The sequence below is a fragment of the Cyphomyrmex costatus genome, unplaced genomic scaffold (genome assembly GCF_001594065.2).
Source record: "Cyphomyrmex costatus isolate MS0001 unplaced genomic scaffold, Ccosl1.0 scaffold164, whole genome shotgun sequence".
Taxonomy (NCBI): Eukaryota; Metazoa; Arthropoda; class Insecta; order Hymenoptera; family Formicidae; genus Cyphomyrmex; species Cyphomyrmex costatus.
Window position 1 is genome coordinate 1,850,717 of NW_017275653.1, and position 16,405 is coordinate 1,867,121.

Genomic DNA, 16,405 nt, shown 5'->3' on the forward strand with positions numbered 1-16,405 from the left:
CGTTTCATAATATAGTTGAAATTACTTTAAAGAAAAATAAATACATGAAATAAATTTAGGCGGAGAGAAACGATACAAGACACGGAGAGAAAGGTCGATTCTCTTTATTGTAAACGTGTATAAAGGAAAAAAAGAAAAGAAGAAAAAGGCTACTCTCTAGGAAAGATTGGGAGGGAAAGAAAGAAAGAAATAACTATCGTTTGTTACTTAGATAATCGAGAACACGTTGTTTTTTTTACATTTTATTAGTTTATACGTTTACGGCGGCCATGTTGATTTTGTTTAAGGATCTACGACTCATTCGATGGGTTTTCAACGTTGATTCGATCGGGCGTGTGTCGCGACTTTCCGCGATTTAGGACGGATGAAATTCGCGCCGGTCGTAAAAGTAAAAATAAATTCATTGAAAGAAGAAAACCAATTCCTTTGATACTACCGCTCGCGCTGTGTACACACAGTTTTTTCGTCTAGACGGAAGTGCATGGCTCTCTCGTTTCTCCGATCGTCCCGTCGTCGCTCGCTCGAGTACAGGACGATTCTCGCGGAAAGTCGTGATCGTCCGAAGTAGCCAGTGTATATAATATATTAAGTAGGAGAGAAGCAAGTGTGTTTGGAGAGAAGAAGAGAACCTCCTTTTTTTCTGGCGATGCTGGTCGTTGCTGTCCACCAATAGCGGCCGTCCCACAAACAGACCGCCCACCGTTCTCAAGGTAGTGTAGTCGATCGTGTACCTTTTTTACGTTACTTCGATTTAAAAAAAGAAAAGTATACTTAATCCGTATGTCGGGAGGTATATTTAGGAGATAATTTAATGCCCCATGTGTGTGGTGCGTAACGCGATGAGGATCGTGAAACTGCGCGGCTACTTCTTCACGCCTTTGCGTAACAGTTTTATTTTCGTTCGCTTTCATCGGTCATATGTCTGATAAAACCAAAAAATATCGTTTTGTTTTCATGTAATGTTGACAACGGTATACATTTTTGATACAAGCGATGCATGTTTTTTTTTTAACAATATATGTTACGTGAAAAACTAAAGAAAATTTATGTTTGAATTTTATTCTGCTATACACGACGTTATCAGTTTGAAACGCACGAAAATAACATGCATATAAATAACATTAATTGTAATCTTTTAAATATTTTTTTAAATTTAAATTTTCTTTTTATACATATAATATTTTTAGTTACTTTTACGATGCTATGCGAAAGAAACATGCTAGCACGATTAGAGAGACAAAAAAGGGTAGAGTTTATGTCTAACAGGCGTAATTTTCTTTTTTTATGTATTTTATGAGAAATAAATAATTCAAGAAATAAAATGATATTCGTTCATTAATTTTTGAAGTAGCCACGCAGTTTCGTTCACGATCCATTAAAGGATCGAAGGAGAGTGAGATAAGAAAATAGGGGGTTGAGAAATGAAAAAATAAAAAAAATTTAAAAATAATGTACAGGTGAACAGCGCTTTGAGGATGTATCAGTTTGAGATAATCTTCCTTGGACAACCAACACACATTGGCGAGTCAGTCAACTGATGCGTTTCCTGTGCGCGATGAAATTAAACTCCCGCGTTAATTAATTTCGTGTTTAGTGCCGGAGGTAAGGACGATCGCGTTTTTTGAGTCCTTCTCCGATCGTTTCGTCTCGATCGTACGTTTTCTCAGAGTGCCAAATGAGCAATTGCCAAGCAAAAGCAGCGTTTTAGTATTTCCTCTATCTTTCTTCCTTATTTTCCAAGTTTCGTTTTTTCCACAATTCGTCGTTCTTTATCTTGACGTTTATCGAATTCGCCACTTCTGACAGTACCGATTAAAAAGCGCAAGTACGGCTGCTCGATCGATGGTGAAAGGAACTTGAATTTTTTTTTTCGCAACACGCCCGATAAAAATTTCGAGCGACGTTGGAAGCATCGAAATGGGCTCAATAATCGCCTTTTAAAATGAGAGATGAAGTCTAGATCTAGAAGTACCGCTGTTTTAAACGTTTCCTTTGCTTTTCTGTGTGCGAAGTTTGTTGAAACGTGAGAAACACAAAGAATTGGTATTTATAAAAGAAACCACATTTGTGCGCATTTTTCAAGGTAAGTGAAACATTCTTTTTCAAAATTAACGCGACAGTCAGTTTCGAGACGTTTCAAGTTCCTCGTACGATCAGAAGCGTGTACGAGAAATTTTTCTTAATGATTTATGACGCGTGTATGTATAATAGATGCATGTGTCGCCTGTACTCCCTACTGCTTTCAATTTTTAATAAGAATCAGCGATGTGCGCTATTACTCGCTCCTGTGAGTTCCTGTCGCAAACGAAAACGAGAAAGGAACTGAGAGGATCAATGTAGTTTCAAAGTTATTCACGCGGTTATTATTTATCGCGACTTTGCACAGATTGACGCGATCACGAGAATTATAATATTTCATTGCGTGGATTCACAATAAATAGAATCACAAAAGGCTCCTCGTGTTTACGAAATTTTCCTAAACGCACTTTCCTATCTACTTTTCAGTTTTACTCGCACATTCATTAAATGCATTAATAATTGAAAATTTAAGAATCTTTGGATTTTGGAACTTCGATAGTATTAAAGTACGAAACGTCCTTAGATATATAAAATGTACCATACATTTTTTTACTTTAATATTTCTTGATTTCGTTGCATTGTTAATGAAAATAATGATGAAAATAATATATAATATAATACAGAATAATAATTCTGTATGTAAGTTTATCAATAATTTAGAATAACCAATAAATATGTAAAGCATCTGAATATCATTAACTATTGTATAACTAAAGTATTTTCACCGAGAATATAAGGATAAACAGTAGTGACCGTAGGAGCCTTTCTACAGAATTTAGGCAATTTTTGGCAATGGCTGATCATGTTGACGTGTGTCAGCAGGCGTAGATTAGGGGCGTAGCCGAGAATATTGCGATTTGGGGAGCACCTTAGTTTTTCCTTCTGTCATAATTTCGTGCGCGAATACATGTGGAGACAAAACATCTCAGTCGGATTCGAATTTCGAGTCGAGCTGGTATCGGAGGATCCTCGGAACGTAGAGAAGCGATGAACTTACGGCAGACAAGAGGAATCGTCGCGAGAAGGGAGGGGAAAAAAAAGAATACCTTTTCCGCTACTGACGGTGCCGTAGTAAGCTGCTGTTTTTTTTTTTTCTAAGAGGACAGCAAGTGTCTTTATCATCGATCGTGCGTCGACGCACGACGGCGCACTTAGCTCCGTAGTTGATAAGGTTAATGTTAAATTAGGCTAATCTTTTTTATTCGGATAATTACTATAGCGATTTTGTACTTTTGCTATTTTCATCAACAACGTGGGTGGAACCGCGCGACGAGAAACTATCGGCGAAATCTCGGCTGCTGCGGCCCATTGCGCTGTAAAATTGCCCAACGTTAGCCCGATTCACGCAGATCCGACATAAAAATATATTGTACAAAGCTGGAAAGCGCTATTTCCAAGGATTATTATGGAAACGCGGGATTTCCGAAAGGTTTGGCATTCAGGCAAATATATATCCCCCGGTGATTCTCGGTGTCATATCTTTCGATAGAAACGGCAATCTTGGAAAGACGATATACGCGAAAGATTGTCGGGAAGTTTGACGTTTCGCGGGATTCCTTATACGATATTGCTCCACGCAGAGCACAGCACTGTGATATCTTCTTGATCAGACTGACCGGTACGTTATTGTGTTAATTGATGCCGAAATACGGTAGAAAAATGAGATGTATATGTGACAATTCAGTTCAAAAAACGGAATAGCAATACGAGCGATAAGTAAATGAGAAGAGGGGAAAATTTGACTTTGTTAAAATTCCGTATTACTTCACGGAAAGGACGCACTGAACAAAATTTTGGTCCAACGAATGATCGTTAATCAATGTCAAACTTAATATCCGACTTGATGAAGTTAATTTATTTAATACAATAACTGGATTCATTAATATAATTCAATATTTATTCTTGCAATGAATTTTAGTAATAGTTTCACAATCTAAATTATTACGAAAATTCATTGAACCAATTTTCATTAATTCAATAAATATTTTATTGTATTTGCGTACAGTTTTGGTTCAGTGCGGTTTTAAAATATCTAAAAATTTAACTATATCAGATGTATGTCTGAAAATAATTTTCTTGGACTATCAAAATAATTATGTAGAACGTTCAAACTGGTTACGAGAATATCTGAACTTTTTGTTACATTTTGCTCATCATGCTTAAATTTTTTACATAATTGTGTATTTTGACGATCCAAAACGAAAATGTTTCTGTATTTGCTTAAATTTTTAGATATTTTAGCAAAATCGTTCTTTCAGTGTTTTTCTTTTTAAGTGTTTAACTTCACAAATTACGAATGCCCTGTATCTCAGGAAGCTAGTCATATCCAGCAAATGGACACGTTATGGTCTTCCATAACGTCAACATCTATTAGTCTGGAACCTCCATACCAGTGATTCCGAATGTTTAACCTTCCGGAAATCTAAATGCGCAGCAACCGAAGGATAATCCGCCAATAATCCACGAGTTTTCTCCAACGTTGCGTCGTCGAGAATTTCGCTGTTAAAAAATTCGCAGACATTCAGGCTAACGATAGGCAGTATAAAGATATTCGCGCTTTGCACGAATCGGAACGCAGCATTTCGTGCGTACGCATGAAGTTGGAAATTTCTTCTCGTCGCGCCATTCGCCAACGTTCAATGTCGATCTAGTGAACGTTTTGTATATCAGTGTTTTTTATATGGACGACTGGGGTACCAGCGGAGGTAGCGATCCTGTCGATGACTTCACCGTTTTTTTCGAGATAAGCGGTATTATCGACCTGACACCTGCCTTCCTCACTACCCGAAGGTTTACTGAATAATCGATATATCCCGCGTTTGTGAATTTTATATATAATCCGAATGTCGTTCGCGTGGTACGTTTGTATGAGTCTAGGAGGACAGGGTTGATAGGAGAGAGGAAAGGAAAGAGGGTTGAGTCTCCGTGATGGAATAGAGAGGTTACGAATGGTTGAATTATGAATAGAGTTTAGTGTAGAGTCATTACTTGAAAAGAAAAGGTTTGAATCATCGATAAATAGTAAGTTTATATATATATATTATATATATAGAACGACGGTTTTCTTATAGTTAAGACACCCTTTCGTTTTCGCTGGTCGTTCACCCGGCTTTCAAAGAGAGGAGGGATGGTACAAGAGAAAAGGGACGGGAGGGGAAAGTGATGAAGGTGAGATTCTGTCCTCGAGCTTCGCCTCGGGGTGCGAAGACGTGCGCAATCCTCCCCACGGACCTCCACCTCGGTCGACTTTGAATCGAGCGTGACTGGGAACTCGGCCAAGATCGACGTCGGCCTTGAGACAGAAATTCGATCTTGAGGAATATTGCGACGCGACGTGCGCCACTCGCGCTGAGCTGCGAGGGCGACGCGCGCGTCCTTCCACCGGAAACTCCAAACCGGAAGTGGGCGAGAGAGAAAAAGAGAGAGAGAGATTCTAGAATCTGAGGAAGATCGCGCTGGTGCAATCGAACAACGTCTTCGAGCAAAATCGGGTTGACGACCGGACGAATCGTCCTAGTGATAAGTTATTGTGTCATATTGTGGATGTCAGAGAAACAATTGAGACGTGGGGGAGAGGGAAAAATTTTTATTACGTACTAATCATAGTAATTATATCGGTTGTTCATCGGAACCCTTTCACGCGGCCTTGACGTGGCCACAGGACGTGAGGGAACGATTTTCTCGTCGGTCAAAGTTCGTTTTAAATAATTCGATATATGAAATAAATGAATAGATGAAGAAATATATATATATGAAAATATATATATAGATAGATATATATATATATATATATTATATGAAAAATGAATAATACGTACGTTTAAGAATCATCAATTTTTGTCTCTTTAGCGAATAAGGGTCTTTACAGCTGTGCTAGACAACTATAGGTATATATATATCGAAATATATGTATATATAAATCTATATATACGTACGTTCTCAACGTGTACGTCGCAGATATGTGCGAAGCAACGTATACGGGCTCCTTAGAAATACAACCGAAAGAAAGGAATCACACGCGCACATTCTTGATTACACATATATGCAACACCGCACGCGTTAAATAAATCACACGGAAACCGCAAATACGCGTTCTACGGTAATCGACGACGAGACACGAGGGACACAGGTTTGTTTCACTTTCTCAGACTATAAATCGCAAAAGTATAAACAGCGAATTGCGAGAGACCTCATCTGATGACACAGAGACCGCACGTCATAGTATCTAACTGTTACCGATAACGGAAGATAAATAGATCAAGAATCCCAAACGTTATAAATATCAAATGGTTGGTACTATTAGCGAGGGGCGAGTTTACTTTAATCATGGGCGCCGATATTTCATCTCAAATATTTATTCGGTGAACGTAAGAGCCGAGATTCACTACGACGACGTTGAGATAGGAAGACAAAATCTATGTGAAGTATGGCTCTAGCACTTTGATCAAATCGTAATGAACTCATTTGGTTGACTGATTTTTGTGCGCATCTCTTAGAGCTTGTGAAAATCGCCTCGTGATCTCTCGTCATAATCATACGCAATACGCCGTGGTCATGCACGCGGTCAATACATACATATACACATGTACACATGTTTCTAATGACGTCTTTATTAGTCGCAATTATTGCAGCAAATTGGGAGGATGACAAGCAGTCGTCACAATCGTGCAGCGGAGCAGTCCTTTATTTCCATATTCGACTCTTGAATGCATCGCGATAAAAGCTCGGGCGCGAAACGTCTGATTCGGCTTTCCTGTTTTCTGTATTACAGTTTCTTGCAGCATTATTTACGCGCGCGTACTCGATGGTACGCGAAATGGTGATAATTTTTTGTGATCGATGGGAAGGAGGCCCGACGCTCCGTGGTAGAATCGCATGAGCGATCTATCTTCTGCCGATCAATTTCGGCACATAAATTTGATTCCAGACGATACGTTTAACTTTTTTTTTTTAACAAATAATTAATATTAAAGTCAAACGGTAATTATATTGATTAAAATGAAATGTTTTTTTTTACAGCTTGACTCGTATTTCTTCGAAAATAAGTGAACACATAATTTCTTTTATATATCTATATGTCATTTGACATTTTCATTTAGCGTTATTTAGTTAATGAATCGTCCGGATTCGAATTCATCAAGGGGTGGCCAAAATGCCTCCAAGAGCAGACTTCTTAGTTTTTTTAATGCGCTCGAATCGCCTCAGTGACTTCTAGAATTCTTGCGCTTCTCTTCAATTTAGTAGCTCGTTCCTCAGTTCATCAGGATTTTATTCTTCTTTCACTTCGCGTACAGAGCGTAGATCAAGATCAATGTTTTGAGATTTTGTTTTGTGCTTCTAATGTGGTAAGGATTGATATGTGAACACGTAAATACATTAGATACATAGACATATACGTGCGTATGTTATATCAGTGCGCAATACGTTAAGTACACATATAGTTAACCGTGTAACTATTACCTACGTACCGTATTAGAGGAAGATCGCGCGAACATTTATTGCGTTGAGAACAATATCGCAGTTTTTCCGTTTCGTTCATATTACTAGATATACGTATACTCTATTTGAAAAGCAGTTATATTTAAATTTAACCCCCCCCCCCCCCGGAAACTTACCTGAGTGTCACAGTTACCATACCGCTCAATCAGAGGATGTCAAGAGTTGCGGTTTTAGAGCGGGGGACATTGATCTTCAAAGAGTTAAATTCCACGTTCGACGCACGTTAAACATCACGGGTCGACGAAACTGAAAGGAAAAAGAGACTTGCCAGCGGGCGAGGGTAATCCCCGTGGTGGTTAACGCGTCTTTCGACTTGTAATAGCTTGATTGTGATGTTAATTCGTTAATGAACGTTAAACTCGTGTATACCATATTCTCGAACCTCGGCTAGTCGCGCGGACACGAGCCAAGCTTCTCAAGATGCCCTGTCGCATCGAAGTTTGGTACGCTCGTGGCGAAAGAAAAAGCTCAGGTGTGCTAATTCGCATTAGCCAATGAGAGAATAATAAATAGTTATTCTCATTTCTAATTAGCCAATGAGAATTGCGTGCCAGATACCACCATCTTGCCGCGATGATTCGAATCGATAATCCACATCGTTATTCCTTTACTTATATATTTTTGTATTTTTTTATAATCAATATGTGTGCTTACATTGATTCTAAAATGCATAAGAACTACATCGAGTTTTAATGCTCGTCTTTTTGGCAATGTCTATTTGAATATGCATGATAGGCATCTGGCATCGGCGCAAAATTGTATGAAATTTATTTCGAGAACGATGTGGATTTCTTGTACCATGGATACACACTCATGCTCAAGATTACACTGATTTTCTATGCATGATCCGAGCACGCGAAGTTAGCCGTGCCGTGCGGCAGCACGAATTCTCTCCTGTTTTACAGGTTAAATATACTTTCGAACGCAGAAAGAGAAAGAAAAAAAAAAAGAGGGAGAGGAATATATACGATGGAAAGAGAGTTATATATGTAGGGGGATGCGGATTTGGGGAATCGAATCGCGGCATCTAGCCTGCCCGACAAACGCTACATTCTTATCGAAAGACGTACAAAGTGAGAAGAATGGATAGAAGACGATACGTGTTGCGCTCATTTCGCGCTCTATTTAAAGACGCCGGATTTACGCGGAAGACGAGAGAAAAGAGATAGTGACGCTGCTTCGCGGACACGGGACGCGAGCGTGGAGGGATTCGCGTTGGAAGCGATCAGTATCGAAGGGGGAAATGATCGCGCGAAATTCCACAGAATTCGTATACTCCGCGTCTCTCGAGTTTCCCGATTAAGTTTCACAGAATACAAAACCTCGTAGTGTCTCCTCGTCCTCCCCCCCCCTCCCCTCCCCGACGATAAACGTCGACATTCAATGGATTTATCATAATTCCATCTTCCTCTTCCCCCATCTAATCCAACCCCTCCGCATCCATTCCCACCTCCGTCGCTAATCCTGTAAGTGATGTAATTAATGTACGTTGCCTAATGATTGTTATACTGAAACGTTAGAACGACGAAGAAATTTTATCGAGTGCGCTACTGGAGAGCGGTTTTGTTTTTCTTCACGTCGGCGAGACTGGCGTGCACACCATGTCCATCGATCGCGTTGGTCTCTCCATCGCCAACTGCTTTCGCGAGAACCGTTTCGCTTCGAGGTTCTCGCGACGAGGGAGATGAAAGGGTGTTCCGGCGAGTCCGGACAATCCCTGACAAAAAGGGGATGCGTTTGTGAGACGAGGAAGGGCACCGTTCGCCGACGTCATAAATAGTACACACACCGGCTGTCTTTCACGTTCTACGATTGAAGGAGCCGAGCTCTCGATCCCCCTCGAGGAGAGATTCGCGAATGATTATCACTAGATAGACGCGGCGAGGAAACGCCGCTATTAAGACACGAATGACGAAAAAGTAACGCGTTTTTAAGTGGGAGAACGCTTTAGCTCAAGTGGGTCTCTATCATGAAGCGGCCGAAATTATTTGCGGGATTTTTTCGAACGAATGCTGAGGGCTCGGCCGTAATCGAGTCGATTGGATACGTTGGCCAAGGTACAAATGTACATAGGAGCATAATGTTGTTATTAACGTATAACGCTACCATCTCGCCTCTGCGTGTCTCTCTGAGCAATTTAAAGATATCGATTTAAAGCAAAGTGGGGAAAGATGGATTCTCTTAATTAATAGCGTTTGCGACATTATGATTTTATACTGTAGCGATGAGTTCAGTATCTTACATTACGTAACATCTTTTTCACTCGTATTTTTCTCTCCGCACACGATCTCGCTGTTTTAAAAATTCTGCGTATTATAGTTTTTACGAAATATAGGATTGAACAATTAAATCGTTTAATCGTGTGCTTTATTTTATTCAAGTCTGTGAAGTATTCGTGATGAGTTTACAAGAGTAATTAAGAGAGAGATTTCTCTTTGCTCAAAAGAGTTTGTTTGAATTAACCCTTATGGTATTAGACACAAAACGACGCCTTGATACAAGTTCAGATATGTCATATATCCATCTATTTTTTCACCTAATAAAGTGTATTAAGAAATCTCTAAAAGTTCACCTAACGTACTTTCAACTTTCTAAAATAAATATTTAAACTCCATTTTGGAAAATAATAAAATATGGTATACACACACGCACATACATCACACACACACACACACACACACCACACGCACACAATAATTCAATTCGTTGAATTTGTGAAAAATTTACGCGGACAGGAATTGAATACGGAATTCTCAGGATAGTACCGTAAGGGTTGAAATACATAATGATGTGCCAACGAATTATTTAGAATACAGCAGATGGGAGAAATAATAAAGCGCACTTGCGACGGAGGTGTTATCCTATCAGTTGAATCGATGCTGACGTTTTAGTCGGTCCGATTTGTCAAGGATTCGCGTTAAGCCGTAATCACCCTACAGACTCCCGACTCAGAGTCAATCGAACAGATAGTGATTTCTATTCTCGAGTCGGCAGTTAGAGTCGGCTGCTGCCTTGCTGTGATTGGTTGAATTATAGTCGGGAGTTCAAGTCAGTAGTCGAGTCAGAGCCGGGAGCCTGTAGTGTGATTATGGCTTTACGAGTCTGAACTCATCGCTTTGGTATCGCGCGATGTCGCGGCGCGTGGCCTAAAACGATCCCGTTGACATGTATCCGCTGATGGAACAAAGTGGAGGACACGCGGAGACGGGGAAATGTTCGTGAAGACGTGAATAAAAAGCGAATCGATACGCAGGATTGCGACATTTGGCGGAAGTGTAAAGACAATTGGTTCGCGGCTCGGCGCATTGGCGGATTTCCCGAGAATCAATTTCTCGATCGCAACTCCCTTATCTTCCTGTTTCCCCTCCCATCGTCTCTCTCTCGCGAGTCGTGAGCCAATCGAAACTTCGCCGATTTCAGGAAATCAGATCGACGATAAATCACGCACGAGCGCACTGCGAAATCGCGACTTCGTTAATCAACGACGGACAGAGTCGCGCACTTCTGAGACAGGATCGGTTTTCTTTCCTTTTCCTTTTGTCTTCTTCTTTTAACATTATTGGATTCTTCATGCAGCTTGCCGCGAAAGATTACGCGTGGGCGGTACACGCATTGTCTTTCGCGCACAAGCGAGGACGCGCGAACAATACGCGTAATTAAGAATTTAACGGAATAATACGCATTAATCGCTAGTTCGTAGGTTCCCCCCTTCCTTCCCGTTATACCAAAAGTACCCCGTTTGCAACCAATTTCCTTAGGGTGTTAACCGATGTCTGAATGGTGTGTGGATGTGCTACTCCCTATTCGTGCATTTAATCGCACCTGTAGCGTACATATACACATAATAAAATACACGTATATATGTATACCCCTTTAAGCCCCACCCTTATAACCCACGAGTCAGTAGACTTAACGTAAAGCGTCACCTATGTAAACGGCGTCGTGTCGAATTTGTATTTGTAAACGTAGTCATTGCTGGAGAACCATTCGCGCCCGTCGTCTCGATCATGAAGAAGACCTCCTCCCCGCCACACGCTAATAGTTAACAGGTGCGCGTGATGGATCCTTGATTAAGCCCGGTGACAACTTGCCAAGTTCTCCTGCAGACGGGACCGTTATTCGACTCGGTGCAGGAAAGCTTTCGGCCTTAAATCGGACATTCGCGTGCGAAGTGGATGGATCGCCGCACGATCGGGAATAACGTGCTCGATTTTTTAACCGCTCGGAGTATAACCGCTCTTTTACGTGCGACTTGCGCGAATGGTACCATTTTGTATGTAACTCACGTTTAGCCCTCCGATATACGCTTCGCGGGCTGTCGCGGAAACACGCGGCGCAATTGATATTAATGCTGATCCCAAGGCAAATAATAGCGTAAAACAACGACGACGATAACGAATGTATGTTCTTCAATGTATACGTACACGAGGTACCAGACTGCGTAAGACTGCGACGTACATTTCTTGTCGTCCTTAAGAGAGGAAGATCCGCGCTGTCACTGTAAATCAACACCAATCGCGACAGTAATGCCGACCCGACTGCGGCGAACTTCGTAATATATATTTGCGTCTTTACATTAATTAGTATAGTTAGCGGGCACCCGCGAAAATGAAGGAAAAAAGAAAAAAAGAGCAAACCGCGAAACGAAATTTGGCCGAGAGAGAGAGAGAGAGAGAGAGAGAGAGAGAGAGAGAGAGAGAGAGAGATCGCGCGAATTGATCGACATACGCTCTCGTAATTGTCGCGCTTTTATGTGTGGGGGCTAAGTTCACGGTGGATCTTAGTAAAGGTAGACTTGTTTCTTCACAAAAGGAAAATTAATAAAAGAACCGAGCGTTCCCGCCGAGCGAACGCGGATCAGGCGCTAAAAATTAAGATTCTCGATATAAGTTTCTTAGAGGTAATTCGGGCATTTTTATTCGGCTGTGTGTTATGAAAAAAAGAATTAATTAATACTGAAAATACGCGGAGGAGCGATTTTAGATTCGGTAAGATCTCACAAATTTAGATGAATAATTTTTGTACCCTATTTTTTTAAGCGATCGCTACGTCGATCACCGCGAGGACGGAGAGAAGGGTTCGTGTGGGAAATTAACACGGTAGTATTTATCAAAATTAAGACATTGTTAAGTTTAGTTTAAGGCAAGCAATTCGTCGGCAATTTCGGAAACGCGCACACTATATGTTAGTAGTCGAGTAGATATCGAGAAGGGTTCGGAAGTAATCGAAGATTCGCCTCTGCTTAGCCCTTCTGATACGGATACAGAGATCGGTAAACCTTCCGTAACGAGGGGGATAAAGAACAGAGAACGTAAACTGGGGATAAAAATCGAACAAAAATAGAGCGCTACGAGATCGACGATCGTGCCGCATCGAAACGATCTTCTGAGAAAGCTAGTCCCTGCCCGATGATCCGTTCGGGCACGATCGATCGCGAACGCGAGACACTCGAACGTAAACCGTTTGCAAGGTGTGTCGTCGGTAACCTTGATAAGTAATCCCGTATAGGTATATAGAGTATGCTCCTCTATAATCACACTTTGATCCGCCCTCGTGTCGGGACGAGGATGCAGCAAGACCTCATTCGGAGGCCGCGCATAATTTTAGACACTTAGCCGTATTACTTAGCTATTAAGCGAATCGAGAGGAGAGAAACCGATCGGACGGCAGGCATGGAAGCGATCCAAAAAAAAAAAAAAAGAAATCATAGTAGACACAAGCATTTTGCGATGCAAAAGCGAATAATCATGCTGGTAGTGCGGACCAAACGGGACAACCGAACGGGAAGTTTGTGGAAAGGGGTGAAAGGTGACGAAAGGTCTGGTGTTTTTCTACGGAAAGAAGTGAAAGAGAGAGAGAGAGAGGGAGGGAAGGAGTGATTAAAAGAGAGAGGGAAGTGAAGTGGACGCGTAAAAAGAAATTTGCCGCTCTCCATCGGAGATCAACGTCCGATATCATTTCTAGTGAGATTAAACTTGTAGAGTTTAAGGCATGGCGAGGACTTCTGACGACCGCGCGTGCACTTCAAGACAATTTATATTTTTTCTTCTTCACGTAGGCATGCATAGACATACTACGTTATGTTTTATTTCTTTCTTTATCGCACACCGAATGAAGATTACGAAAAGTTTGGTTTGTCATGATTTTTTTAAACGTGAGCCAAAGAAGGCTCGTAATTCTAAAAAGTGTCAAATGTATCGTGAAACAAAAATAACAAGATTTTTTGCCTACTTTTGAAGAAAATCGATGCTAAAGTTTACTTGTAATACAATTTTATAATTGTGAAATAGAACGTGAGGTAAAATAAAATAAATCGCGCTATTCTCTCTTATTTATTATTTCATTATTCGATTATCTGTTTCTTAACCGTTGCGTTTTACGACGAGCGTCGTCCACGGAAATCAGATTCATTCGTGTTTTCTCAAAGTCGTTACTGTGACGAACCGTAATTGGCTACGCGTTTGACGGATATACAGCTAGTGAACACTTAAGGACAGTCTAACGTTTCTTTACTGTATCGCTGTCGACTTCGTCGTCATTGGAGTCTCGGTTAACGAGTGAATTCTTTCCATTTCGCGTGCAATCGAGAGAGACTTCGAACGACGTAAACGTCCCTGTCTTCTGGAACATCGCACACCAGACTTCTTTCCGATTTCCTGTTTTATCTCCCATCGCGGACGTTCAGATCTATTTCTTTTTTTCCCGAGGGCGGTGAGAGGAGAAGAGAAAAAGAGAGAGGAAGGACGGAGAGAGGAAAAAGAGAAGCGAGATGGCTACGAACGATAAAAAGGATGAAAGGAACGAAGGGAAACAGTGAATTGCGATAGCCTTTCCATGTCTTACTGCCCTGCCCTATGACTCTCGTTCGCCTTCCTACGATCTTCGGTCGGGAAGAAAAAAAAAAAGATGAAAAAAAAAAGGGAGTGAAGTAATCAGAGAAACGAACAATTGGCGGCATCGCACTGAGCGACGTGAGCGGATTCACGCGAGCGTTTGAAGATGAAATCGTGACGGATGGGGATGTCTGTGCGAATTTTTACCGTAGATAGGAGGGCAACGAGGGGGAGGGAAACGTTGAAGCTGAGGTCGCGCGAGGTCGGAGCTTTTTTCGAAGGAAAACCTACAAAAGGCGGTCGTAACGACGGTTTTGGGTAATATTATACATACATATATACGCACATAATGAATATATACGTGTACACATACATATAATAGTGTGATAGCGATATAACGGTAAATACATATTACATTATTACCACTAGCGGTGTACGGTTTGATCGAAGAGATTTCGCGGGGTTTAGAATCGCTCACGGTTAACCAGTCCTTTTTCGCGAATAGAAAAGGGGATTCCTCCTTATAGACGTCGTAGTTCGTATCAAGTCCTATCTGTAGGTACGTTTGCACGTGGTAAACATATATATATATACACACTTATGCATTAATGGAGCTATTTCCCATTCTCGTGTAGCTTAGTCGAAGTCACGATGGGCTCGCGTCGCGACTTCGTAAAGAGTTCGCGCATTCTTCTAACGCTAAAATGGTGAACACAGATTGGCAGATGGAACTCGCGCAATCAAGGCTACGTGAACGCAATCGTGACTCAGTTTAGCGGTCGTGAATGAGAGAAGAGTGATTGTGCGGTTTGCAAGGATCTTTAACCATCGCCTGAAAAATTGACCCATCCTACTCCGTTTTCCGATCATCTCCTACCGAGCTCTTCACCCGATTTCTCGCCGGTTAACCACTGAGTTCTCCATTTCGTTCGACCACCATCAATTTCATATCAAGGATTTAAAAAAAACAACCATACGCGGCCCGCGGCTGTCCAATCGCGATGTATACAATTGGTAAAAAAGTCGACATTTTCTTTTACATAAAAACCACTACGCGCAAGCACAGTCTCGTTTATTTTATTTCACAATCTCAATAGCGATTTAGGGGAAAACCTAACAATTTCTAGATATAATCGCAAACCCCCTCGGGTCTGATTTTTTAAATATCAGGATGACTGAAAGTAAGAATTGAGGAATCTGACGATTTATTTACCATGTAAATTCTTTATCGGTCTTATCCTTGCGATTGGACACGTCGTGTGCTTCGTTCGATTACCCGGCTGACATCTGACACACGAATTGGGACATTTTACAAGGACGGGAAAATAAAGTGCGCGAACATGATGCACGTTCCGCGCGACATTGCACGACTCGGTTAGATCGCGAGAGGCTGTTACTCGACTTGAGAAAGTGACACTTGCGAGACTGGGTAAGATGTTCCCTCGAATCATGGAAAAAAAATATAAAACAACAGCGAGGCAGCTGTATCCCTCGATACCTCCCCTATAAGAGTACAAATTTTTCTAATACGAATAACTATATCGAGCGCGCTGAAATGAAATATTAGACGACGAAGGCGTAACGAGGAAAGACACAAAGCGAGAAAGAAAGAGAGAGAGAGAGAGAGAGCGAGCGAAAGAGAGAGAAAGAAATAATAAATTAAAAGATGAAAAAGAAGATTATTAATTATTACTGAGCGCGAGAGAATGAAAGAAAGAGAGTGACGAGAAAAAGAAAAAGAATAATATTAGGCAAGAGATAATGTTTAACGATGTTTTCCCTGGTGTAGGAATTATTGCGATAACGAATATGAAAAATTAAATGAAATGGTTTATATGATAAACGTACCGCATAAACTTACCTAGCGCTAGGTTCACTGAACGTTACATTATTAGCGAAGTATGATATATAATATACGCGCATGTAGCTGTGTGTTAACAATCCGGACTGCCATTAGCACTTAAGGCGCGGCCCCACTGATCCCCTTCACCCCC